The following is a 27,226-nucleotide window of genomic DNA, read 5'->3' on the forward strand; positions in this document are numbered from 1 at the left end:
GGGAAATCCATTTAAAAAATAATAGTAATGATAAAGGACAAACTACTTTAGAATGGAAATCCAAAGTAACCCAGAATATGAATAGATACTGCCAGATGTGGCTGGAATGCAAGCCAGAGATTTTTAACCAAGGCAAAAGCAGATTACTCTTCTTTGCAGTCAATTCCAAATTCTGTTCAGGAAATGACAAGGAGCCTCGGGTCAGAAGGAGGAGAGCCAGGGCAAACCGGAATCCAGTGTGCAAGGATCCAAACACCAGTGTCATACCACCCAGCCAGCAGTGCAGTGAAAGTGTAGACACTAATGAACCAGCTCTGGAATTGCCTGCCAGGGAATAATCTGCATGTCGCAGTAAGGCTCAGTCTTCCTTTGTCCTTTCCTGCAAGATAGCTGGGGAAATAGAACTCTTGTACTTTAATCACTTGTGTGGCAGCACAGGGTAATATTATTGTATCATCTAGCCAGCTGACAAGACGAGATTAAATATTATTTCAGCAGCAACACATTAAGACTCCAAATTAGTCCATGGGCCTGGAGTGACCTCCACTGAACTCCTTGGTACATGACTCAGAAGCAAAACACAGGCTGGTTACAGCTGAGACAGATAGACATTAGAAGGAGGCAGATTCGGACTTTTCTGCTTCATTGAATTCAGCACATGCTGCTGACTCAGAGATGCTCCAGCCCAGAGAGGAGCTGATAGTCTCAGAAAGCTGTTTTGCTAAATAGACTTGAGAGACATGAAAAATGAATTCAGAAAACAATTCATAATTGTGTTTCGTCATAATGACAACAAAAGCCTTACTTATCACCTCTGAATACCTCCTTTTTGCTAAGAAAATGGGGTTCTTGTGGGCAAAACGCTGCTAAAAGAACCAAAGCCTGAATCTAAACAGCAGCCCCTAAGGACTATCTCTTGGGATGAGTTTTTATTTTTTCCTTCACATGACATATTTTATTACTGTCGTTTGAATTTGAACTTGCCTATTTATGTTGTTAACAGATCATTCGCCAGGTTATCAAAGAAAAGTTAAAATCAGGACCATATTCATAGTTTTTAAGGCTGCATCAGGGAATGAGTCAGCAATTTCCAGATTATACCAATGAACAAGAAAATATGAAGCTCAGGCTTTCTTGATAGTCAAACGTAGTTCAGGAAAGCTTCCTTCTTGTTCCTCCATATCCTTCCTACTTCAAATCGGATTCCAAAATTAGAATCATGAAGTTCTAGCACTCAAATAAGACAGAAGAAATCATTTCTCCTGAATTCTTCCTTCAAAAACAAGGAAAATGAGAAGTAAAATAAGTGGCCCAAGGTTAGTTACTGGGTTAGAAGAAAGAAGGATTTTAGGTGCCCAGGTTCATACTTATCCCATATGTTTAAAAATTGGTCCACATCTATGATGAATTCATTTTTTCTCAATTTTTAAGTAGTATTTTTATCCAATTACATGTCAAGATAATTTTAGCATTCATTTTTATAAGATTTTTTTGTTCCATTTTTTCTCTCTCCTTTTCTCCTCTTCCCTCTTCCAAAAAACAGTAGGCAATTTGCTATGTTAGGCATATATTATCATGTAAAATTTCCATATTATTCACAGTTATAAAAGAAAAAACAGGTTAAAAGGAAGCAAAAAACATGAAAAATAATAATGTAAGTGAAAAAGTATACTTCAATATAGATTAAGAGTCCATCAGTTCTTTATCTGGATGTGGATAGTATTTTCCTTTGTAAGTCTTTTGTATTTGTCTTAGATCACTGTGTTGCTGAGAAAAGCTGAGTCATTCATTGTTGATCATACAATGTTGCTAATGCTTTGAACAATGTTTCCTGTTCTGTTCATTTCACTTTGTATCAGATCATACAAGTCTTTATCTTTTTTTTTTTTTTTTGAAATCTGCCTGTTTATCATTTCTTATTGCATAATAATTCTCCATTACATTCATATATCAAAATGTGTTCAACCATTCCCCAATTGAAGGGCATCTCTTCAATTTCCAATACTTTGTCAGTATAAAAAGGGTTGCTATAAATATTTTTGAACATGTAAATTCTCCTTTTTTATTATTTCTTTGACTTAGTAGTAGTATTACTGGACCAAAGGGTGTGCACAGTCTGCTTGCTTTGGACATAGTTCCAAATTGATCTCCGGAATACATGGATCAGTTCACAAATCTACCAACAATGCATTACTTTCCAAATTTTCCCATATCCTCTTCAAAATTTATCATTTTTATTTTTTGTCATATTAATAAGTCTAATAGATATGAGGTGGTACCTCAGATATTTTAACTTGCATTTTTAATAATCAAAAGTGATTTGGAACATTTCTTCATATGCCTATAGATTACTTTGATTTCTTCATCTGAAAACTTCCTGTTCATTTGACCATTTATCAATTGGGAAATAGCTTATATTTTTATAAATTTGACTCAGTTCTTTATGTATTTGAGAAATGTGACCTTTATTAAAGACATTTGCTATAAAGATTATTTCTCTGCTTTCTGCTTTTCTTTCATTCTTGATTGCATTATTTTTGTTTTACAAAAGATTTTTATTTTAACAATCAAAATTATCTATTTTACATTTTGTAATGTTCTCTATCTCTTATTTGTCCATGAACTTATAGCCCATTTAGCTTCTCCTTCAATAATTTGGATACTAACCCTTTCTATAGTAGCAAAAAACTACAAACGGAATAAATGCCCATCAGTTGGAGGATGACTGATTAAGTTATGGTATATGAATATTATGGAATATTATTATTCTAAAAGAAACAATAATCAGGATGATTTCAGAGAGGCCTGGAGAGACTTACATGATCTGATGATAAATGAAGTGAGTAGAAACAGGAGAACGTTATACATGACAACAAGAAGATTATGAGATGATCAATTCTGATGGACATGGCTCTTTTTAACAGCAAGGTGATTCAGGCCAGTTCCAATGATCTTATGAGGAAGAGAGCCATCTGCACCTAGAGAAAGGACTGTGGGGGCTGAGTGTAGATCACAACATAAATTTTCCTCTTTTTATTGTTGTTTACTTGCATTCTGTTTTCTTTCTCATTTTTCCCTTTTTTATCTGATTTTTCTTGGGCAGCATGATAATTGTGGGAATATATATAAATCTACATAAAAGAATTGCACATACTTAACATTTATTGGATTATTTTGCTGTCTAGGGGAGAAAATAGGTAGAAGGGGAAAATTTTAGAACACAAAGTTTTTCAAGGGTGAATGTCAAAAATTATCTATGCATATGTTTTGAAACTAAAAAGTTTTAATAAAAAAGAAAAAAAAAATTGGATGCTGTATTACTTGGTGCATATGTTTAGTATTGATATTACCTCATTATCTATCATACCTTTTAGCAAGATTTATCTTTTTGAATTGGGTCTATTTTTCTTTTGCTATGTCTGAGATCAGGACTGCTACACTGTTTTGTTTTGGTTTGGTTTTTTTGTTTTGTTTGTTTGTTTTTACTTCTTGATATTGGAGATCAAGTTTTTTGTTTAATTCTGCTTGTCTCATTATTTTCCCTTTGATGGGATTATGCTTAATTTTGCTGAGTAGGTGATTCTTGGTTGTAGCTCTAGCTCCTTTGTCTTTCAGAATATTATGTTGTAGGATCACCAAACCTTTAATGTTGTAGCTGTTTAGTTCTATGTAATGCTTGTGGTTCTCTGACTTCTGGCCACTTGGAGTATTTCTTTTTTCTTCACCTGATAATTTGATTATAATATTTCTTGAAGTTTTTATTTTGGAATTTCTTTTCTGAGGTGATTGGTGGTTTATTTTTTCCTTTTTTATTTTATTTTTTTGTTTACAAGGATCAGTTGAAGGAAAAAGGAATGTTGAGCCTGAACAAGAGCAGATTTAATGAGGAAATCAGAGTTTGGAGACTGAAGTATTATCCAAGAATATCTTGGTTTGTTCTCTTGGCTACAGAGGGCAGAAAGAACAATTGACTGAAATTTTTTTAAAAAGCTAATTTCATATTAATGTGTTTGGGGTGTGTGTGTGTGTGTGTGTGTGTGTGTGTGTGTGTGTTTAGCTTTCTAAAATTGAAATTGGTTCTCTTCAGAGAACCAATTGACTGTAGAGAGATCAATGACTGTATTGTGAATCCTCCAAAAGGTCATAATTAGATGACCAACAAGCTCCTTTTAAATCCTAAGCTTCTGTAATTTTTTGTATTCTGGAATAAAAATAACTCTGAATGTTGTATAAAAATTATTGTTATATTTTTCTAGTTATACATATATATAAAAATTTTAATATACATTTCTTTATGAAGAGAAAAAAAGAGAAAAAGAAAAAAGTCAGAAATAAATAAAAAAACCATGAAAGAAGAAAAAACAGAAGAAAAAGAAAAAAAGTGAACTTAGCATCTGCTGATTTATATTCAGTCTCCATCATTTTCTCTCTGGATGCAGATAGTGTTTTCAATCCAAAGTTTATTGAGATCGTCTTGGATCACTGAACCACTGAGAAGAAAGAAATCTTTCATAGTTGAATCATTGAACAATCTTGCTGTTATTCTGTACGATGTACTACTGGTTCTGCTTGGCTTCACTCAGCATCAGTTTGTGTAAATCTTTCTAGGCCTTTCTAAAATCAATTTGTTTATCATATTTTATAGAGCAATAATATTTCATTACTTTCATATACTATAACCTATTCAGTCATTCCTCAATTGGCATCTAAGTGGATTTTTTCATTGTCTATTTTGCCTTCCAGTTCTAGGATATAACTGGATATAAAGGAAGTTTTCCTTGATAACTTCTCAAAAGATGCTATTTAGGTCCTCTGGCTGATTATGGGTTTCATGTAGACTAATGATTCTGACATTGCTTCTCCTGATTTATTTTCTCGATCAGTTATTTTTCCATGGATATATTTTACATTTTCTTCTATTTTCTATTTCATTTTTAAAAATTTGTTGATCTATTGTTTATTGATTCTTTATGGAGTCATTAGCTTCCATTTTGCCAGTTCTAATTTTTTTAGGCATTATTTTCCCCAATTTGTTTTGTAATTCTTTTTCAATTTGGCCAATTGTACTATTTAGAGAGTTGTTTTCTTCAGTGGATTTTTTTGTATTTTCTTTTCCATTTGTCCCATTCTACTTCTTAAGCAATTGTTTTCTTTTTCTAAGCTATTGATTCTTTTTTTCATAATTCTCTTGCATTACTCTCATTTCTTTTTAAGCTCTTCCATGAGTTCTTTCTGGTCTTGAGATCACTTCCCATTTTTCTTTAGGAGTGTACCTATAGGACTTTATTATCCTCTTTTGAGTTTGTGTCTGGGTCTTCCAAGTGGCCAGAAACAATTCAAATATTAGAGAACCACAACTAGTATTACATAGAATTTAGCAGCTGCAGTGTTAAAGTTCTTCCCTGTCATCATAACAACTTTCTGAATATATTCTGAATATATTCAGATTTTTTGGGGTTGTTTTTTGCTCATCTTTTTTGTTCTGACCTTTTTCCTTTTTCAGTGTGAGTTCTGTCCCCGGAGTATAAAGAGCACTGTCTCAGGCTTTTTTGTGCCAGGGACTATAAGCCCTGGCTTTTACCTGGTACTGCACTGATGTTGCCCTGAGGTCCACAGGAAACTTCATGTCTGGAACTGCACTGAGGGGAGGAGGGAACTGAGAGGGATGATTGGTGATGATGGAATTTTTAGGGGTCTGATGGCTTTCTTGATATTGACCTAAGGACTCAGTTGTGATTTCTGGCATATACTGAGACTGGTATGGTGTGTTTACATTTCCTTGGACTCACACTGAAGAATGTTCTCAGAGCTGGAGTCTACCAGTGTTCCTGGTTACACTGAGGCACATGGAGGACCTTGGTGGATATCCATTGATTTGTTCAAGTGGGGCTTGCTATTGGTTTACTGGGATGCTTCCTGTCTTGGACTGCACTCCTCATTTACTTGATTGAGACAGACCTTTCTTGCCAGTCTTCCAAATTTATTAGGCAAAAAAATTATTGCACCTATCATTTTGTTGGTTCTGCTGTTCCAGGATTTATTTTGGGTATTATTTTATGGTTGATTGGAGGCAAAGATGGGAGAATTATGGTGATATGCTACTCACTCAGCCAGCTTGGTTCCTGGAACTGAGGAGATGTGAATTCACTTTAACCAGGGTTTCTTGTGGTGTTCTTTGTTCTTTAAAATATAATATGATGGTTCTCTCTGGGAGCAGGTTTAACCAGGCATCTATAAAGTTGTCCTGGAAATTCCAGTGGTTGAAGGAATATACTCTAAGGAGATCAAAGATAGAACAAAAGATCTTCAGTTACACCAAAATATTTATAGCAGTACTTTTTCTGTAGCAATGAATTGGAAACAAAAGTGTGCCTATTTGGCATTTTGGAGAATTATTGGGATATTACTAAACAAGTTTGGCATATAATAATAGATAGTATTTATATTATACTTTAAGGTTTGCAAAGCATTATAGAATTATCATCTCAAATTTTAATCTCATTATCACCTTGGGTGGTAGGTGCAATTATTATCCCTGTTTTATAGATGAGAAAACTGAGGCAAAAGGAGATTAAGTTGTTGTAACCTGACTAGCTTTCTGGACTACCTCAGTACCAGCCCACCTCAGTACCAGGCCAAGTCCTTGGTCTTAGAAGAGGAGTGATGAGGCGAAACTCATATGGATAGTCAAAATATGGAGTCCATTTATTCCAAATTCTCTCAGCCTTATATACCTTAATAACCTCATATAACAATAGCAACACTGTGTATCTGCTAATTACATACTGCAAATGCAGGACAACATAAACAACTTGCCATTGTGTGTAGATGACTTTTTGCCATTTGGCATCACTCTGCTTCAACTACAACACAGGTTGTTACTATCCCCAATTTCACAGGAAGTCAGAGAGCCCTTAGAGTAGATGGGGAGCCGAACCAGAGTCACACATTACACAAATGTAATGGGATATGTTTTAAGAAATTGTGACTATGATAAATACAGAGAAGCATATTCTATAAGTTGATACAAAGCAAAATAATTAGAAATAGAAAAACAACATTCTTGACTTCTGCTGGACTTCATAATGATGCCTTCTCTAGAACTGGCTCATCCTAGAATTTCCTTCAGTACCTGGAGCTTCCTCAATCTGAGGCAGTCTACTATAGCCCACTCCCTATAATATCCCTCTGCAAAGTCTACTTCATCTCCTTCTCATTCATGAGTTCTTGGGGCCTCCATTTTGTCAAGGTATTCAGGGCCTATCTTCATTCTTCTTCCAGCTCTGTTCCTGCCTTCCTGTGGATTTTAAAACATTGCCTACAGTTCAGTGCCTAGTACATAGTGAACACTTAATAAGCATTTCCTTCCCTCCTTTCAACAAAACAAGTGCAGGCATCCATAATTAGAAGAAAAATCAAAAACTTGTGGGAAAAATTTTGTAGCAAGTTTCCTTCCATCCTTCCTCCTTCCTTCTTTCTTTCCTTCCTTTCTTCCTTCTTTCCTTCCTTACTTTTTTCTCTCCTTCCTTCTTTCCTTCTTTCCTTCCTATCCAAAGTTTATTAGAATTGACTTGGATCACTGAACTGCTGAAAAGAAATCAGTTTTTCATAGTTGATAATTGCATAATGTTGATATTACTGTGTACAATGTATTACTAGTTTTGCTTCTTCACTTAGCATCAGTTCATGTAAATCTTTCCAGGCTTCTCTAAAATCAGCAGGTAGGAAGAAAGAAAGCAGGAAATAAAGTAAAGACTTCCTTACTGCCTATCTTACTTTGCTCTTTCCCTCCCTCCTCCTTCCTTCCTTCTCTCTTCCTCTCTTCCTTCTTTCCTTCCTTCCTGCCTCCTTCTCTTCCTTCCTTTCTTCCTTCCTTCCTTCCTTCCTTTCTTCCTTCCTTCCTTCCTTCCTCCCTTCCTTCCTGAGTGATATCTCAAAGTTTTCTTAGTTTGCATTTCTCTAATCAATAGTTATATAGAACATTTTTTCATATGACTAAAATAGTTTTAATGTCTTCACCTGAAAACTGTTCATATCCTTTGACCATTTATCTACTGGAGAATGGCTTGTATTCTTATAAATTTGAGTCATATATATATATATATATATGTATATACACATATGTATGTGTATATACATATATATTAGAAATGAGGCCTTTATCAAAACCTTAGGATGTAAACATCTTTCCCAGTTTCTTTCCTTCCTTCCTTCCTTCCTTCCTTCTTTTCTTTCTTCCTTCCCCTTATTCCTTCTTTTTCCCTTCCTTCCTTCCATGAAATTTTAAGACCAAATCTGTTCCCAAGAAATTTGACAGTACATAACACCATGCTTCTTGGCACCAGAATACTCTTGTTTCCTAACTTTTATTCAATTTAATTCAATAAACATTTCTTAAGGGTCAACCATAAGCAAGGCACTTTTAGGTACCCTGGGAATACAAAGACAAGAAAAATAGTTTCTTCTAGCAAGGATCTTTGTAAGAAGTGGGTTAGGGGAGGGAGTGCCATATGCACTGGTAATACAAAGTATATACAAAATTATATAAAGCAATTTTAAGATGAAAAGAATGTTAATAATTGGGAGGAGGTAATTTAAAAAAGCCTAATGTGCCATACATGGTATTAAGCATGTTACAGATATTATCTTATTTGATCCTCACATACTTTGTGAAATTGGTGCTATTATTATTCCTATTTTACAATTGAGGCAACTGAGACTGACCTAGGTTAACTAATTTGCCAAAGATCATATAGCTAGGAAATGTCAGGGGTCAGATTTGAACTCAAGTCCATTGATTTTAGGCCCAGTGCTCTATCTTCTGTACTACCTAGCTGCCCAATTTTTTTGTTTTTGTCAATTTTATCCAGAAAGACATTTTTTTCCTAGATCAGATGAGAAACCATTACTTGTATTCATCAGTGCTTTTCATAATGGCTATCTCTTACTAAAACTCTTAACTCTGCCTTCTGAATTTCCATATGAGTTTTAATGTTTAATATAAGTTTTAATATGTAGAGGGTTACAGATATGGTCTGACTAGGAGACAGTCAGACCTATACCGTATCTGAATCTTCTACATGACCACATTAACATTTTTGCTTGTGTGGATTTAACTACATATCCAAAAGGATTGCTGAAGCAAAAATGATCACCTGCCAGAGACTCACTAATTTGGAGTGTTTGAACTCTTTTGACCTGATAATTCATTAGGAGAATAGTCTGTTTCGACATGAGAAATATTGTCAATCACTTTACAGAACTATAGGCATACTATGTCTATGGCATTACTTGAGCTTACTTGACTAATAACATTTTTTAAAAGGCAATTAGTTTGGACAATTATGGCCATACTAACCTTGTTTGTCTTTATTCTTTTGATTTTCAGAATTATTGGAAGGATCTAATGAGATCATGTATTTAAAGAACTTTGTAAATTTTAAAATCTATATAAATGCCAACTGCATTTAAATGTACCTGGGCTTTGGGCTAGATATTGGGACAAATCTGGAGCCATGTTCTATGCATGTTTATGCAGCTATCATATTATGATATTAATTATGACTTGTTTTAGATAAAGAAATATTTTAATGACTAGCACTTATTTTTTCAAATGCTTACAAGGCATCATTTTAATAATATGGTCAAGTTACTGCAAGGAATAAAAATAAAATTTGCTAACCTAGTGCCATGAAGGTTCCAGCTTTTTCCATTTTTGAAAATTGGCAGTTACTTGTCTTTTTCCATTATTGTGGCTTCTCTCCCATTCTCCATGTGTTCCCATATTATGAGGTTCAACTCCCTGTTAGCCATTTTAATTCTATTCTCAGTGCAAAGATTTTTCTCCTTAACAGAGAAAACAGAATAATAACCTAAAGGAACCCCCAAAGACCATGGTAACTCTTTTAAGATTTTATGATTCTACGAATCTAGCAAAAAAGAAACTTGTGACTTTTAATAAAGAAACAAAAACTGGGAGGCAATGGTGTGGAAGAAATACTTGTTATGAAATCAAAAGACCTGAGTTCCAATTCCACCAAGTTATATTAATCTCTGGGATTTCGTAGTCTGGGATTTCAGTTTCTCCTGTAAAACAAAGAAGCTGAATCAGAACTCCTGAGGTGACCACTTTCAAATTCCTTGAATCTACTTACCCTTGATTTCTCTGTGCCATAGCTTCTTTACCAGTAAAATAAAGGATTTTGACCAACTGACGTAGATTTAAATCCTATAACTGAATTTTTCCTCTAAATCAAAATTTTACCCTTCTCAAAATATAAAAATAATGATATTGTTGTCATGATCAAATCACGAGCCAATCAGTCATTAAGCATTTGTGAATTGCCTACTTTGTGCTGGGCATTATGCTAAGCACTAAGGATAGGAAGAAAGCCCAAAACAGTCCCTAGTCTCTCTAGAGCTTCACTGTTGGGGAAGTTTTACAAACTATGTAAAAAGTAAACAGAAACTATGTAAACTTGAGATAATCTTAAGAAGAAAATACTAGTAGTAGGAGGAATTAGAAAAGGGTAGGATATTAGCTAAATATTGAAGGAAGCCAGGAGGGAGAGAGGAGGAGGGAGAGAATTCTAGCCATGGAAGACAGTAAAAATATGTGGAGTTGGGTGATGGACTATCTTGTGTGAGGAACAACAAGTAAGTTACTGTCCCTGTGTTGCAGAGTAGATACAAAGAAGTAAGATGTTAAAAGACTAGAAAGCTAGGAAAGAAGCCAGATTATGAAGTGTTTTAAAAGTCAAATGGAACATTTTATATTTTATTTTGGTGATGACAGAGACCAACTGAATTTTTTTCATTGTGAGGATAATCAATTTGAGCCAATTAGCTTAGAATGATTCTAAATGATCATAAAATCTTGGATAAAATCAATATGATATTAGAAGGCATATTTATCTGCAAATAGGTAGGTTTCCATATATGAATATTTTGGAATAAACATCATCTGGAACAGAGGTTTTTTTTGCTGGTTTTGTGCCATAGGTGAACTTTGGCAGCCTGGTTTTCAATACAGAAATCTATGGAACCCTTTTCTTTTTTTAATTAATTAATTTTATTTTTTTTAAAAAATCAATAAGAAAAAAGAAAAACAGAAAAGGAATACAAAACAAAAGAGAACATTCTCAGGTGTGCAACAGAACATCAGGGAGGATTCAAAATATAAAATAATGAATTACCAGTTCTAGAAACCATATATATTAGTAGAAGAAATTATATTCATGAATGTGCATTTTTTTAAAAAATTGCTTCTCCATCCACCCATCCCTCCATCCCTTATGTCTTTATAGATTTTGGAGAGTACTATACCCTTCATGGTATATATGTAGTGTTGCCTATTTAACTCATTCTTGATAAGAGTGGATTTTCAGATCTACAAGCCCTCCTCCTGCCTTTAATACCTCTGTCTATTCTCCCTCTGCACTTCATTTGTATAACATAATTACTATTTTTACCTTAACTCTGCCCCAACCTTTCTTTTGAGCTACCTTATTGTAAACACATTTCCCATTTGATATGGGGGGAAAAAAAGAGAGACATAATCAATTTCTCCATGTTAAATAAGTTGAAATTGATTTTTGATATTGGCTCTTATATATTAAAGTTTTAATTAAGTTTGGGTTTGGTTGATAGATAGTCCTGAAAATTTCCAAGTTTGTTTAAATGTCCATTTTTTTCTCATTCAATATTATATATAATGGTGCTGGGTATGATATTTTGGCCATAGGCCTAGTTCTTTTGATTGTTAGTAGATACAGAACCTGTGGTCTTTTATTGTGGCTGCTGATAAGTCCTGTACAATTCTAATTGTAGTTTCAGTGTATTTCAGTTCTATTTTCTTGTTTCTTGCAAAATTTTCTCTTTGATTTAGAGCTTTTGAACTTTGGAAATAATATTCCTGTATGTTTTCCTCAAAGGGTCACATTTAGGTGATTTCAGTGAATTGTTTTCTGTTTCTGCTTTCCTCTCATGTTCTATCATTCCAAGACAATTTTCTTAGATTATTTCCTGCATTACTATGTGAAAGTTCTTTTCTTGGTCACAACTTTCAGGCAATCCAATTATCCTTATATTTTCTCTTAATCTATTCTCCAGATCTGTCATTTTTCTTATAAGATGTTTCACATTCTGTTCTATTTTCTCATTCTTTATAATCTGTTTTGTTATTCCTTGACCTCTCGGAGCTTTGACTTCCCCTTGCCAATTCTAATTTTCAAAGAATTATTTTCATCTTTGAAACTCTCTCTTTGTCATTGGCTAACTTTTTTTCATAATATTCTTGGTTTTTTTGTTTTTGTTTTTTAGTTTTTCCTCAATGTCTTTTATTTCATTTTTTAAATTATTTTTTCAAGTTCTTTGATAAACTTTCCTTGAGCAGGGAGCCATTTTACCTTACTCTTTTTTTTTTTTTTTAACTTTAGTGTCCTTCTCTGAAGATGCACCTCAGTCTTCCCTGTTTCCATATTAAGTTTCTATGATTAGGTTCTTTCTTCTCTGCCAGTTCATTTTTTTTTTTAAATAAGAGGTATTAATATAAGCAATCATGAATTAGGAAATAGTGCCTCTAGTTCCCTTGAGGTCTCCCCTCTGACCTGGAACTCCAAACCAAGACCTCTGTCCTTCAATAAGTGCCCACGGCATCCCTGTCCCCCTGCTTCTGCATTCACCAGGTCCCGGTTCCTCATCCAAGACCAAGTCTCAGTAGCATAGCTGGGCCTGGTGTTTGTACTCAATTGAGGTTTACTCAGTTCTACTGATTCAGACTCAAGACTCTTCAAGCTGTCTGGGAGGTGAAAATCTCTGTAATTCCTCAGTCTCCAACCACACCCAGCTAAGCTTCGGGTGCCCCACTTGAAGTTTCTGTGGAGCTTGCTAGCCCCAAAGTGTTTGCACTTCACCTGGGTTAATCCCCAGCCTAAGGTCTTCAGATCTTTTCAGGTTGTACCAGGAGGACCCTTGTTCTGCCCCAAATTTTCTTGATTTTTCACCTATGTTTGCCCTGAGGTGCAAATTTGTTCTGTTTATGGGGAAAATCTGGGAAGCTTGAAATTTATTAACCTACTACACCATCTTCACAGAATCCTCCCTAACTTTTCAAAATAATATTTTTAAAAGCATAAAATAAAATACTCATTATTGCAAAGGAAACTAATTACATTGAAATATAGTTATCAAAATATTTTTCAAAGACAAATTTATAGACCCAAGGTTAAGAAGCCCTGATCTAGAGCTTATAGTTAATATGGCTATGAAAGATATTCTAGTGTTATGGCTATTATATAGAAATGATAACAAACTTGAATATTTCTTGAATAGTAGTCAATCAATGTGCTTAGGATAAAGTTCATATTATGGGAAATAGAATATGAAAAATTTTATTAATTTAATATTTTGTTGAGGCAAAAAAGTAGAAAAGATTACACTTTAAGATTGCTCAAAAGAAACCAGTTTGGTTTGGTTTGAGACCTAATGAAACTGAGTAAAGCAAACAAAGCAAATAGATGAGTTGGTCTGGATTATGTTAGGGCCTAAGTGAATTTTTCTTCTACACAAAAAATTTTAATAACTGAGAAAGAAGAGGGACATAGCATTAATCATTAGCTCTTCTGTGGAGAAGAAATTATTTAATTTTATTTTTGCCTTATATTTGAAATTTGTTTTTAAAACTAGAGAAAGCTAGCTGGAGATGTGCATAAAATGCCAGACCTAGAAATACAGCCTCAGATCTTTACTAGTTGTGTGACTCTGGGCAAGCACTTTACCTTACTTGTCTCCGTTTCCTCATCTATAAAATAAGCTGGAGAAGGAAATGGCAGACCAATATAGTATCTTTGCCAAGAAAATCCCAAATGAGGTCATGAAGATTTGGAGATGACTAAAAAACAAATCAGCAACAAATTTTAGAATTATTTCCTCCCCTAATTCTTTATTTGTCTAAAGGAAAAAAAATTGCTATCTCAGACCTGAAGGTGAACATAAGGAAGAATTGAAATTGACTTTATGAAAAGTAACTTTTCTCTTGAAAAAGAGTGGAACTCCAATTCAGGTAATGATACCTAAACAACAACAACAACTAAAAACTTACATTTATGGCATAAATAAATCTATGTCCTTATTGCTCATTTCAGTCTATTAATAAGCATTTATTTAATGCTTCCTATGGTCTAAGTACTATACTAAGTACGCCAATAAATTCAAGGTATCTTTCCTTCAAATTGTACAGGATGATTTACTCTGTCTCTCTGGGAGATATGGAATGCAAGGACAGTACTACTAGGACAAAGTGTTAGCTGATTTTTACATCCTATTTTTAGGTATTTTTTTAGTACCTATTTTAGGTACTATATTAAAGTGCTTTAATATAACATCTTACAAGTCTTTGAGGTGAGTACTACAGATATTTTCTCCCCATTTTATAGATGAAGAAATTGAGTCTTCAAGAAGTCAAGTGATTTATCCATGGTGATATAACAAGTAAATGTCAAAAGTAAAAGCAGAAATGTCTCCTGACTGGGTTTACTACTCTTTCCACTATACCAAATAGATAGCAATGGGATTGGACAATGTCATCATGTATTACAATAGGAGCCCCCTCTTCCTATCATATAAGAAGTGTTTCTGAGACTCAGTGGCTAGATTGCAAGTAGGATACTGAGGGAGCTAAATAGAAAATTCATCCTAATCAGTTATTTTGATAGATTGGATGATTGAGGCTAAATGGGTTAAGTTTTTTGATTCTCTATTTTGTCAGCAGAAATTTGGGGTTTTGGTATGACTGAAAGATAAGAAAGAAGAATTTTTAGGATATTTTTTCCTTTTATTTTTAGAGGGAATAGGAAATGGTCTTTAATGAAGGAATGATGTCGAAAAGAATCTGGCATTCAAATTCTGTTCCAAGGAAAATGAGGAAAAAATCAATTCAAGGCAAAGAATGTGTCAGATTGGTAAGAGATAGAAAATTGGATTTGCCAAAACAACTCATTATTGTTTTCTATGAGCCAAGGTCTTAAAAAGTCAGTGCATTTATTTATGTATGTTCCTAAGGCAATTATAGTTCATTAGTTCTCTCAATAAACATGCATTTCTAACTGTATGCCCTGAAATAATTTATTAATGCATCAGAAGTTGCTTTTTAAACATTCTACCTGCCTAAGATTATTGAAGCATTTTTTGAAGTTCACAGATTTTGCAAGCTTTATTATGATTTCATTGACTTAAATCAGTCTTTAAAATAATCTTTCCTAATTGCTTAGATGGCATTTTTGGCATATGGCTAGCAAGTGTATCTTTCTAGACACTTGGGATTCTGATAATCTGTCATTACTACTACTTTTATTACTTCCTACTGTTTCCATCTCCTATTTATCCATCTCTCCCATTTTAACCACATACTTGGGAGTGGAGGAGCTCAGCTGGGGAGCTATGCACTAGAGCTAAGAATCATAGATTGTGCCTATATCCATTTTAATAGAAACAGATACTCAAGCCAGCTTTGAACTATTGTACACTGATCAAAGGAACTCAACCCTCTAGTGTTGTAATGAAGTTCCCAAGCCTATCTAACAAGTGTCAATGTTAAGTTCCTGCTATGTAAGAAAGTACTACATTAAGTGCTAAGGATTCAAAGACAAAATGAAAAAGTAACTCCTAATCTCAAAAAGCTTATCATTTACTAGGGATTCAAATGTAAATATAGGAGAGAATGTTTTACTGTGTAGGTAAGGATATAAGAAATTCATAGCAATTCAGTTGTGGTCAGGGGCTTTTTTTTCCCCTTCTGTCATTCCTGGTTTTGTTCTTTGTGACATTGCTCAGTCAGGAATCTATGTGCTAAGTCAATGTTTTCTTGAGGGTCCTCTGCAGTATGAAAAGCAGTGTCCTAATGTGTAGATTCAGAGGTTAAGTGATTTGCCCAGGATCACATTATTAAGTGTTTTAGGTCTTCCTAATGCTATATCTACTGTACCATCTTATTTGTCTCACCTGGAAGTTCCCTATACTAGTGAAATCCCAGATCCAGTCCCTCTCTTGTCCATGATCTACAGTTAGGACCTTGTGTTATTGGGAGTCAATATATCTCATAGAATACCTATAGTTCTTCTAGGACTTAATCCTTCAGTTACATCTTAGAATACATCTCATCTTTTGATCAGCAGCACCCTTTAAATCAAAAACTCAGACTCATATTTCTTTCTTTCCCACTCCTATTATTAGCATTGCCTAACAAGGTATACATCTGTTCTAGGTATTGTGCCTGAGAGATTCCCTAACACTGAGAGATATTGTACAAAAACATAAGCCAGCACGATTGCAGCCAAATTAACTGACTGAAAAAATAAAGTGGATAGTTAAAAGCCAATGGCAAAGCACCCAACTGCAGCTCCAGGGACAGCTCTCCAAGATGCTTTTCTTGAGAAATCATCCTGTGACAAGTGGGTGATATTGTTCAGTACAAGTATAAATGAGTTAAGGTACTCCATCATCAGATTGCCTTTTACTGTAGCAAGTCTGCATCCAAAGCTATCTCTAAATGTACATAAATGACTCAGGCCCTTCAAAGCCAGAGAGAATGACAGGACAGTAAGATCTGTCAATAGCCCAGGCAATTGATGCCAAGGAACTGAAGGAAAAAATTCATAAAACCCTGGGAGGAGGCAAACTATAGTTCGGTCTCAATTCAGAGGAGCATTAGCAGGAGATGAAAAGTGAAAAACCCACGCTCATGTGCCTGGCAAAAGGCCACTTTGGCAAGAAGGTGTCATAAAAGGAAGATAAGGATATTTCTCTACAAAAGTTAAAGGCATTACTGTTCTGTTATTGCAGATCATTGTGAGAGAGTTGGGGTGTGTAACTTAACCCCCAAAGGATAACCAGTAACTCATTTCCTCTTCTGTAAATGTATTGCAAATACTCAGGAAGATAAAACTATTTTCCTGCAGAAAAAAGAATAGCAACTGGAAAATGCCATTAGCTTCCAGATTGTCCCACTTCACATGCATATCATCCTTTGAACAACAGTCGTGACTTGGCTTATTTCTCAGAGACCCATATTTTATGATAGAGTTTGTTACCAAATTCTTCCCAATGCACTGATATAGAATCATAACTAGTGTGATACTCTAAGGCTCCAATAACTTGTGACATTTTTTCTCTTTCTCTTTCTCAACCCCCTCCCCACAACACACACACAGTTATATCCATAGCAAAGCAATTCATACTTCTTTATCTGATGCTGGACAGCTATCTCAAGGGATCTGAAATTACCTTTACTCTCTCCTGGTGATTAATCCCCATGATACCTGCCCATTTCTCAACCCTTCTTCTATTGGTTGCCTCTCCTACTATCTCTTTCAAAAGGTACAAGGGCCAGATTCTTTGAAAGATAAATCACCTTAAATTGTTGAATTTGGCTGGCATTCCCATGTCAATTGAATATGCCATGTGTGTACTAATTTCTAGTTATAGAAATTCCCATTCTATCACTATGTTTTTGAGGTGATAGTCAATCAGTATAATTCCTTCTACAAAAGCAGTTTTAATAGCTACTACAAGAGCTCAAATATAGCTACATTATCATCTATGCTCAAAGATGAGCAAATTCAATTTCACTTCTCAAAAGAAAACTTTGAGATGTTCCCATCTGCCAAATTTCCAAATGATTTCTCTGTGACATTTATTCTGTGTTAGAAGAGTCTCAGGTACAGAATAGGGAATCAAACTTTATCAGTTCATCAGAAAATTTGAGCTGTTTGGAGTAGCACTTAACTAATGTTATTATTTCCCCTTAAAATCTACCAACACATAAGTCCCTAGGCTTATAAAATTTTTCACTGATGACTACAAACGCAGTTATTAATTAAGCTAATACTTATTTGTAATTAACCACCAGGGATACTGCTAACCACGAACCTGATCCCATTGAGCAAAAGATCTTAGGTGCTGGGTCAATCCAATATTCATCCTAGAAACCATGGCACTCTATCAAATTGAGTGAAAATACTAGATAAGTACCCTCCTCTCGGTATTTCTTATAGAGAGAACAACCTTCCATAGCATTGCTTCTCTAGATGGCCATGCTTGCGGGGTTGTTCTCTAGAGGAGTGGAATGTGGATTTTCCCAATCAAGATAGCTCTGCATCTCCAGCAAATTCCATCTATTTTTTTAAAAAATGTTCTCTGTTTCACTGCACTCTAATTACATGACTATGGAACTATAATGGAATGCACTCAACATAGATCCTCACAAAAATGGACAGGCAAGCTTGGATACTGTATTCAGCAATTTACTTGGCATAGAATCAATAAGAAGAATGAAACAATACACAATAAAATATGTATCACACCTTTCTATTGGCAGCTTCTCAGACTCAGCCATCCCTAGACCTGACATAAATTGCTCTTAATCCAGGATTCTAGAAAATATATGATGGACCCATATGGTTTCACCTTCTCCAAGCAGATAAAGTCATATTTGCTGCATAATACAGATCACAACTTATGTTTATCACAACTTGTATATCCTAGAGGGCTGATATTCAGATAAATCCTTAGGAACTCTAGTAGTCAACTTTGTTTCTGTATTGCTACTTTCTGCATTATGTATTTGGACAAATTGCTTGATCTCACTTTATTTTCCAAATTTTCAAAATAAGGCGAAAATAGATAATAACTTAAATCCCTTCTAGCTCCAATTTTATGATGCTATGATTCTATGTTCTTCTACTGGTCTGGAAACTTTAGGTCTAGTGATCTCATGAGCTTCTATGGTTTAATTAATAGCTTAGTGCAGATCTTTATATTTAATCAGTTTCATGAACTTTAGACTCATCTATTACACATTATAAATTGAATGTCCTAAAAATACTTTAAGTTGAATATGTTTTAAAAAATAACATTATTTTTCCAAAACCTATCCTTCTTATAAACTTCCTTTTTTGCATCAAAAACAGAATGATTCCTCCCTTCTCTCATGATCAAAACCTTGACATTTTCTTTTATTCCTTGTTCTTTCTTACTCCACATAGTTAGTTGCCAAAATATATCATTTAAGTACCATTTCAACCCCTATAGTATATTTACTCATATTTTCTCATAAACCCATTTTCTACAGATCAGATGTTCATCAACTCTCAGAATATTACAATACTCATATAATTGTTTTTTCTGTTTCAGATTCCTCACTATTCTACTATATCCTCTAGAATGCTGCTAAAACGATTTTCCTTCATTCTGACTCAATAAAATTCTGTGGCTCCTATTGTTTCTAGGTACAAATATAGCTTTTTAATGCTTTAAAAACTCTTTACATCTTGGCCATGACCTATCATTCTGACCTTATCATATATTATTTAAGCTCCCATGTTCTGAAATCCAGTCAAACTGGTCTTCTCTTTATTCTAGGTATCCAATCCTCCATCTCCCATCTTCATACCTTTGCAGTGTTAGAGAATAGCCACATATAGATATGGAAACAATATTCTATCTTTCTCAAAGAATCTTTGCCTTCCCTCAAAATGCAATTCAAGTACCTCTTTCTATATATGAAAGCTTTACTTCATTCTCCAATTGCTTTTATTCTTCTTCCTAAACTAACTAGTATTTAATTACTCTTTATTTATTCTCTGCATATTTCATAGAACCTGAAAGTTGGCAGGAACTTCACCAGTCATCTATTTTTAACTCATTAAAGAATCCCCCCTATAACATGCCCAACAAGTAGTTACCTAGTCTTTACTTTTAGACCTGAAAGGAGAAGAAAACCATTACCTCTATAGACAAGCCACTAAACATTTGTTATTATCGTTGTTGTTGTTTAGTCATTTTTCAAATATCTCCAACTCTTCATGACCCCATTTGGAGTTGTTTCTTGGCAAAGATATTGGAGTGATTTATCATTTCCTTCTCCAGATCATTTTGCAGAAGAGGAAACTTGAGACAAACAGGATGAAATGACTTGCCCAAGATCACACAATTTTATGCTGAGGCCAGATTTGAACCATAAAGATGAGTTTTTCTGATTCCAGAACTGGCATTCTATCTACTCACAACCTAGCTATTCCATTCCACTTTTGGAAAGATTTAATTGGTAAGAAGTTTTTCCTGACATCAAGCCTAAGTGTGCCTCTTGGCAGCTTTCTTCCCTTGTTCTTCATTCTGCTCTCTGGAGCCAAACAGAACAAACCTAATCACTTTTCCACATAACAGCCTTTCATATACCTGAACACAACAAATGCAAGTCTTCCTTTTGCCAGACTAAATATGCCCAGTTCCTTCAATAAACCCTCATATATCATCAGCTCAAAACCTTTCACCAACTTGGTTTCTCTTCTTTGGACACTCTCCAGCATTTTAATGATCTTCTGGTTATGTCCTTAATACTTAGAACTGAACAAAATATTCCAGACAAGGTCTAAGAAGGGCAGACTACAGTGGGATTATCACCTTCTTCCTAGAAGCTGTACGTCTTCAAATTTACCCTGAGACTTTTTTTTGCCTGTCCCATGACACTGCTGAATTATATTGAGTTTTAATGTTCTTTCCTATCCATTCTTCTTTCATATTTGTAGGTTTGATTTTTTTTATATCCAAAAGTAAGATTTTACATTTATCCCTATTGAATTCAATTTTAATGAGTTCATCCCAGTGGTTTAGCCTATCAGTGATCTTTTAGATACTGACTATCATGTATTGTGTTAGTTCTCTCTTCCAACTTTGTGTCATTCGTGTATTTGATGAACATGTCATATATGCCTTTTATTAAAGTCATTGTGTAAAATGTCAAATAGCAGAGGACCAGGCCAAATCCCTGGGGAACTATACTGGAGATCTTCCATACTGATGCTGAATCATTAACTCTTTAAGTCCAATTACCTAGCAAATTCTGATTTTATATGGGCATATCATCATTTAATCCATATTCTCAATCTTCTTCATAACAATCAATAGCTTTGCTAAAATCTAGGGAAATTGTCTATAGTATCTCCCTTATCTATATTAGTTCAGCAACCCTATCAAAAAAAGAAATTATGTTAGTTGGAGTAAGACTTCATCCTTATGAAGCTTCTTTATTATCACCAACTCCTTTCTTTTCTTTATGTTTTCCCACCATCCCTTTAATGATCCTTCCCAGAATTTTCCCAGCAATAACTTCTAATGTGTAGATTCTATTCCCTTCCCTTTTTTGAAAAATGGGACATTTACCCTTCTCTTTAATTCATCACAGACAGCTAGATGTTTTGTTACTACCTCCTCATTAATCTTGGATATAAATATGTAATTATTGTATTCCCTGGTAAATAATGTAGGCTCTCCAAGAACTGGTATTGGTTTATTCTTTATATTTGTATTATGAGTGTCTAACATATTCCTATTAATTAGTAAATGCTGAATAATGCTTGTTGATTGATGGAAAGTGCAAAGTGAAATTTCTCTAATTTTTGTTTGTTTGTTTTTTGGCTACATATCTTTTGATTGGCAGAGACCTCCAGTTTCACCCAGCTACAATTGGGTTACCACTTATGAAGCAAGAGGGGAATGGATTGAGGAGTAGGCACCAGTTAGGAATAAATCTGCACTACAATCCATCCTAGGTATTTTTGACCTAGAGAACTTCTGAGGATGGTTTCCTTGACTTCATATCCTCAGGGCTTAACACATAGTAGACACTTAAAGATGCTAGTTGGTCACTGATTGCCTGTAATCTATTTCACAACCCCCTCTAGGTCCCTCAGTCCAATGAATTTTGCAGCCCTTCTCACTTCCTGATAGATGTTCATAATTTCTGTAGCACACTTCCTTGCATAATTCTTCATTTTCTATCCATTGGCAAAGACCCCATGGAGTGGTGGAAGGACACTACTACATGCATTTCTATAGAATCTGTCTGTCATAGTTTTTAGGCAGCTTCAAAAGTGAATTTCTTCAAACAATAAATAATCTATTATGCTGGAGAAAGCATAAAAGAAAAACAAGAAATGAGGCACTGGGATGCACAGGAAGGAAGAAGGATGGACATCAATCCACTTTCTCCAAATTCAGCTGGATGATCCATAGTAATAGTTTATTATTAGGTGCCAATAATAATATTAGGTTGACTGCCCCAGACCCCAAAACCAGTTCATAAGCAAATTCTCTCAGTATCTGGCCTGCTTGTACAGTGCTAATAAGAGTTTTCTGAGGAAAGGAATTTTTCAAATGAATGCTCAGTTTCAGATGGGAAAAAATAGCAGCACAAAGAAAAGTAGAGATGTAGTTTTCAAAGTCTAAGGAAAATAAGTTGGATGGCCTTGGTAGAAACTGAGTATTGGACTCAAAGAGATATTTGCCTTATTTTTTGGATATGAGTTGGTGACAGAAACTAATGCTTGGAGAACAAGAATAGTAGGTTTTATATGAATTTATATGAAACATTCCATTTTCATTCTCATTGTACTAGTGGTAATTTACCAATGTTGGTTTTAAATCAATCCATGCATCTGATTCAACTAGAAATCAATACACTATAAGCGACATAGCAACTGTTGACATCTCCCTTTCCCCTAGAGTGGATAATAACTGATAATGTTCATGTGCATGTAATGATGGAAGTTTTCAAAATTGAACTGGAAACTCATAGAGATATAGGGAGCAAGATACAATGACTATGATGGACAGGATATTCTTTGAACACATCCTGCTATGGTTTGGTATTTATTAATAATTCTTTCTCCCTAAGGTATACCAGATGGGGTCACATTCTGCCAGGCCTGTGAGACCTTTGTCTCCCTGTCCATGAAAATTCTGGTCAGGAGTCACTGGAGAGAGCTATAGGGTTTTTAAGACCAGGAATTAAGAGGAAGTAATGACAGCTAGAAATCATAATGGATAGAACGCTGCTCTTGAAGTCAGGAAGGCCTAAATAATGAATTCCACCTTAGAAACTTCCTACCTATGTGTCCTGAGAGAAGACACTTAAAATCCTTAACCCCAATTTCTTCATCTGGAAAATGGGAATAATAATTGCTTTGACCTCACAGGGTTTTTGTTTTGTTCTGCAAATCATCAAGCACTACATAAATGCTTGGTATTATACTGACCATGGGAAACTTCTTCATGAATTGCTGACATTGAGGGAAGTTTTACTTTTGGCCTTGGAGAAACAAATAATTGCAGGAGAAGCCACTATTCTGAAATGAGTTTTATCTTAATGCATAGTTTTATTATGCATTTCCAGATGCTGGCCAGATGTTACTTCATTCTCAGTAGGAAAAGAAATGGATGGTTTCTGATCTCTCAATGATCTTTAAGGTAATTAGAATTGGCAATCCAGCCATCAAGATATGGTAGCTTTTATGGTCACCGAATAGACCAGTCGTTATTCCAACATTCCCAGTTTCTTTAGAATGATTGCAGGAGCCAGCTCCCAACCTTTCATATGTAAAAAATTGACTGGCAACGAGGTGATTTGCTTTTTTCTACAGGTGTTGTGAATGCTTACTAATGATGTACTTTCTCGACATCAAGAACAAGTACAAATTATTCTTGTTCTTTACTATAACTTGAATTTTTTCAGTGACTATATTTAAATAGAAAAAGATTGTATTGAGCAAAGACTAAGGCAAGAGTATGAACCTGAACCTAGAAGAAACTCTTGGGAATAAGAGGAAGATAGTGAACTTGTCTGAAATTAGGTGATCTTTTAGCCTTCCCTCTGATACCCCTAATCAGGAAAGGCATTTTTATTATTAAGAGAGAAGCTCAATGAGATCACCTGTTTCTTTCTCAATCATAGCCAACATGTTATTGGTCCTCTTTGAGAATCAAGGATAAACAACAGCAACAATAAAGGTTCTGAACTATAAGTGCTATTGACAGAGAGAACCCATGACTTTAAAATTATCTTCTCAAAATTTGCCCTTTTATTGTGGGTATAAAACTCATTTAAAGAAAACCAAATGAGACATTGCTGTGTCAATATGAGATAGCTCTTGGGCGTATGGCACCATTGGTGACTTTTTTTTGGTATCTCTGTATTCCTCTACTTTGAGACAAATCTGCTGATGTCCCCATCATATTGTTCTCTGCTGTACATCTCCACTAAATTAATCTTCTTTTCCCTACTACCACCTTTCCTGTGAGACCCTTTTGAGGTCATCAATTGCTCTCTGCTACCATCTATGGGATTATAACTATTATCATTCCAACCTCCTCTCAAGCTGCATAAGGGAATCATGTCTAAGCTTTTTTAGCCATAGCCTAAAGCTACAGCAGCCAAATCAAGCCAACCATGCACAAACCAAAAGCCAGCAGAAGCTTTTGGATACCTAAATTAAATCTTTCTTTTCAACTCCTTTTCTCCTGCTACAACTTAAAGTCCTTCTATTTAAATCCTCATTTTAGTAATGGTTAAATTTCCTTTTAAAATTCCAGTCACATTCCTTGAATGTTTGTTTGAGTCTCCTTCAAATCATTCCAAGGACTTCTAATGGCCTCAGCTTCTTCAGCTATAAAATGGAGATAACATTAACACCCACTTACCTGGTTGTTGTGAGCATCAAGTGAGTTAATACAAGCAAAATACTTTTAAAATCATAAAACACTAAGCAAATATAGATAGCTATGTGGCACAGAACACTGAACTTAGAATCCAGAAGCTCTGAATTCAGATTGTGCCCCAGATACTAATTATATGAACATGGGCAAGTCACTTAGTTTCTTTCAGCCTCAGCCTCAGTTTCCTTCCCTATAAAATGGGACTAATAACTCTTGCAGAATAGTTGTAAATGTCAAGTGACATAATAGATGTTTTGCAAATCTTAAGATACTGTATCAATACTATTTATGATTATTATTACTCTTCATCTGCAAAGAACATGAGTTGAAGGGATTCTTTTCATATTGCCTTCTATCACCACCCCTATTCCCTTAATATTTCAGATTGCCATGCAAATTCATTCAAGAGGAAAAGACTGAAGGGATGGGGAACTGGGGAACTGATTATTTTTGTCCTACTTTCAAAATTGCTTGCCCCCTGTAGATGCTTCTGGGCAACCCATCTACAGGACAGATGTTTGAAAAGCTTAGAAGCCATTTTCTTTCTATATAGCAGCAAGGACTAAGGAAACAGAATAGCAGGGAAGTTGTCAAGCCACTGAGCATGTTTCTTTTTTGTTTTGTTTTTTGCCAGAAAGATATTTTGGAATTACAAATAAAAGCCAGGGGGAGAAAAGAGTTAAATATTGTCCTTTAACTAAAGATACTTGTGTCATTTCCTTCTCCTGTCCTGTTAATGTGATTTAAATAGAAGTATTTAGTTTTAAATCACTCCTGGAATCAGGATGGGGAACATGGACTTTGGCACACTTCAGGTTTTGAAGAACTCTCTTTGTCTGCAGCATCTGGAAGTTAATCATTCTGACCTCCGGCTTGATTTTTTCATAATGTGAGATTTGGCAGGGAACAAATGTCACAGAGCCGGGCTTTGATGGGGGACTCACTGCAGATTTGGCAGCATGAGGTGCAGGCTGATAGAGAGGCTGGAGCTGAAGAGGAATGCTTCCAAAAGACTAAAGAGAAAGCAGCTATTAATTATTAATGCCATTGCAGAAGGGCAGGCTGGTTTATGTGTGTCTGTACACAGGCAAGCTTTGGCAGTCATTTTGGTGAAACAGATTTCAGTGCAGTATTCTGTCTTAAAACATTTCTCCTCTGATCCCTTTGAAAGGATTCAAAGCAGCTCTATTCATAATAGAAAACAGCTCATGAAAATACACATTAATAATTTATTACATGCATTTACTTATGTAAATGTTCACATACACAAATGCATGAACATATATACATGTGCAAATGTATTTGCATGCACATGCAGAAAGTAACATTTGGTTGCCTAGGAAGTATGAAATATTATGGCCTTAAAAATAATTCTGAGGTATTTAAGAGATTAGGCAATATCAGAATGAAGTAAGTCCCAGGTAGCTTTGGGAGAATGAAGTTAATTTTAATTTTTTTTCTTTTTAGGATAAAATTAGTATTTTGCAGGCAACTGTGGCTCAGGGGTTGAAGACAGGAAAATCCAAGTTCAAATTCAGCTTCAAACACTTACTAATCCTGTGACTCTAGGCAAGTCATTGTCTCAGTTCCACAACTGTAAAATGCTTTATTATCATTTTAGATAGATAGATAGATAGATAGATAGAGATAGAATCAGGAAGAATTGAATCCAAATACAAGCTCAGATATTTACTCTGTGTGATCTTGGGCAAGTCATTTAATAATTGTTTGCCTCAATTTCCTCAATTGGAGGCTGGGGATAATAACAGTACAACCTTGCAGGGTTTTTTTAAGTCTTCAATGAGACAATCTTTGTAAACCATTTGGCCCTAATGTATAGAAGATGCTATATAAATGCTTCTTCCTTTTCCTTACACACACACACACACACACACACACACACACACACACACACACTCACTCACTCTTACATGCACACATTTCTCCCTCCCTCTCTCTCTCTCTCTCTCTCTCTCTCTTTGTGTTGTGTGTGTGAATCTCTCTTCCTCTTTGTGTCTGTCTCCCTCTCCCTCCTACTACTCTGTCTTGCTGTCTCTCTGTCTCTGTCTATCTCTGTCTCTGTCTCTCCTTCTGTCCCTCTCTGTCTCTTTTTGTCTCTGTGTGTGTCTCTGTGTGCTTCTTTGTCTGTCTCTTATTTGTCTAACTGTTTCTTTTTCTCTCTCTTCTTCCCTGCTTCCCCTCCTCCCTTCCTCCCTCTGTCTTCTCAAATTCAGCAGCAGAGTATTGGTCAATTTATCAAGTACAAATGAAGGGGACTAGGAAATATGGCACAATGTTGGCCAATAGGTACAATCAGACTTCTTGAACTTCTATTTGTACACAGACAAGCACCAGCAAGGAGGCCATGCTCTGGGCACTGCTTTCCTGAGTGTTATGAATGGTTCTGCATCAATGCCAAAACACAAAGTAGAATTCATTTTCTTGGTGTCCTTCAGATTTCTTTATAGGGTACTATAGATTTCTTTGGCTAAAATAAATAACAGACTATATTCAAATCTTTTTTTTTTTTGAATGGTGCCCATTCCAGCCCTGAAAATAAATGCCATCTCATAAGCCCAAGGCAGGCCTAAAAGGAATCAGAGAGTGGATTTAATGAAAATAAGTCATCTAGTTCAAGAGAAATTTAATATACTCAATCCCTTCTCTCCAGTTCTGATCC

The sequence above is a fragment of the Sarcophilus harrisii genome, chromosome 4 (assembly GCF_902635505.1).
Source record: "Sarcophilus harrisii chromosome 4, mSarHar1.11, whole genome shotgun sequence".
Classification (NCBI taxonomy): Eukaryota; Metazoa; Chordata; class Mammalia; order Dasyuromorphia; family Dasyuridae; genus Sarcophilus; species Sarcophilus harrisii.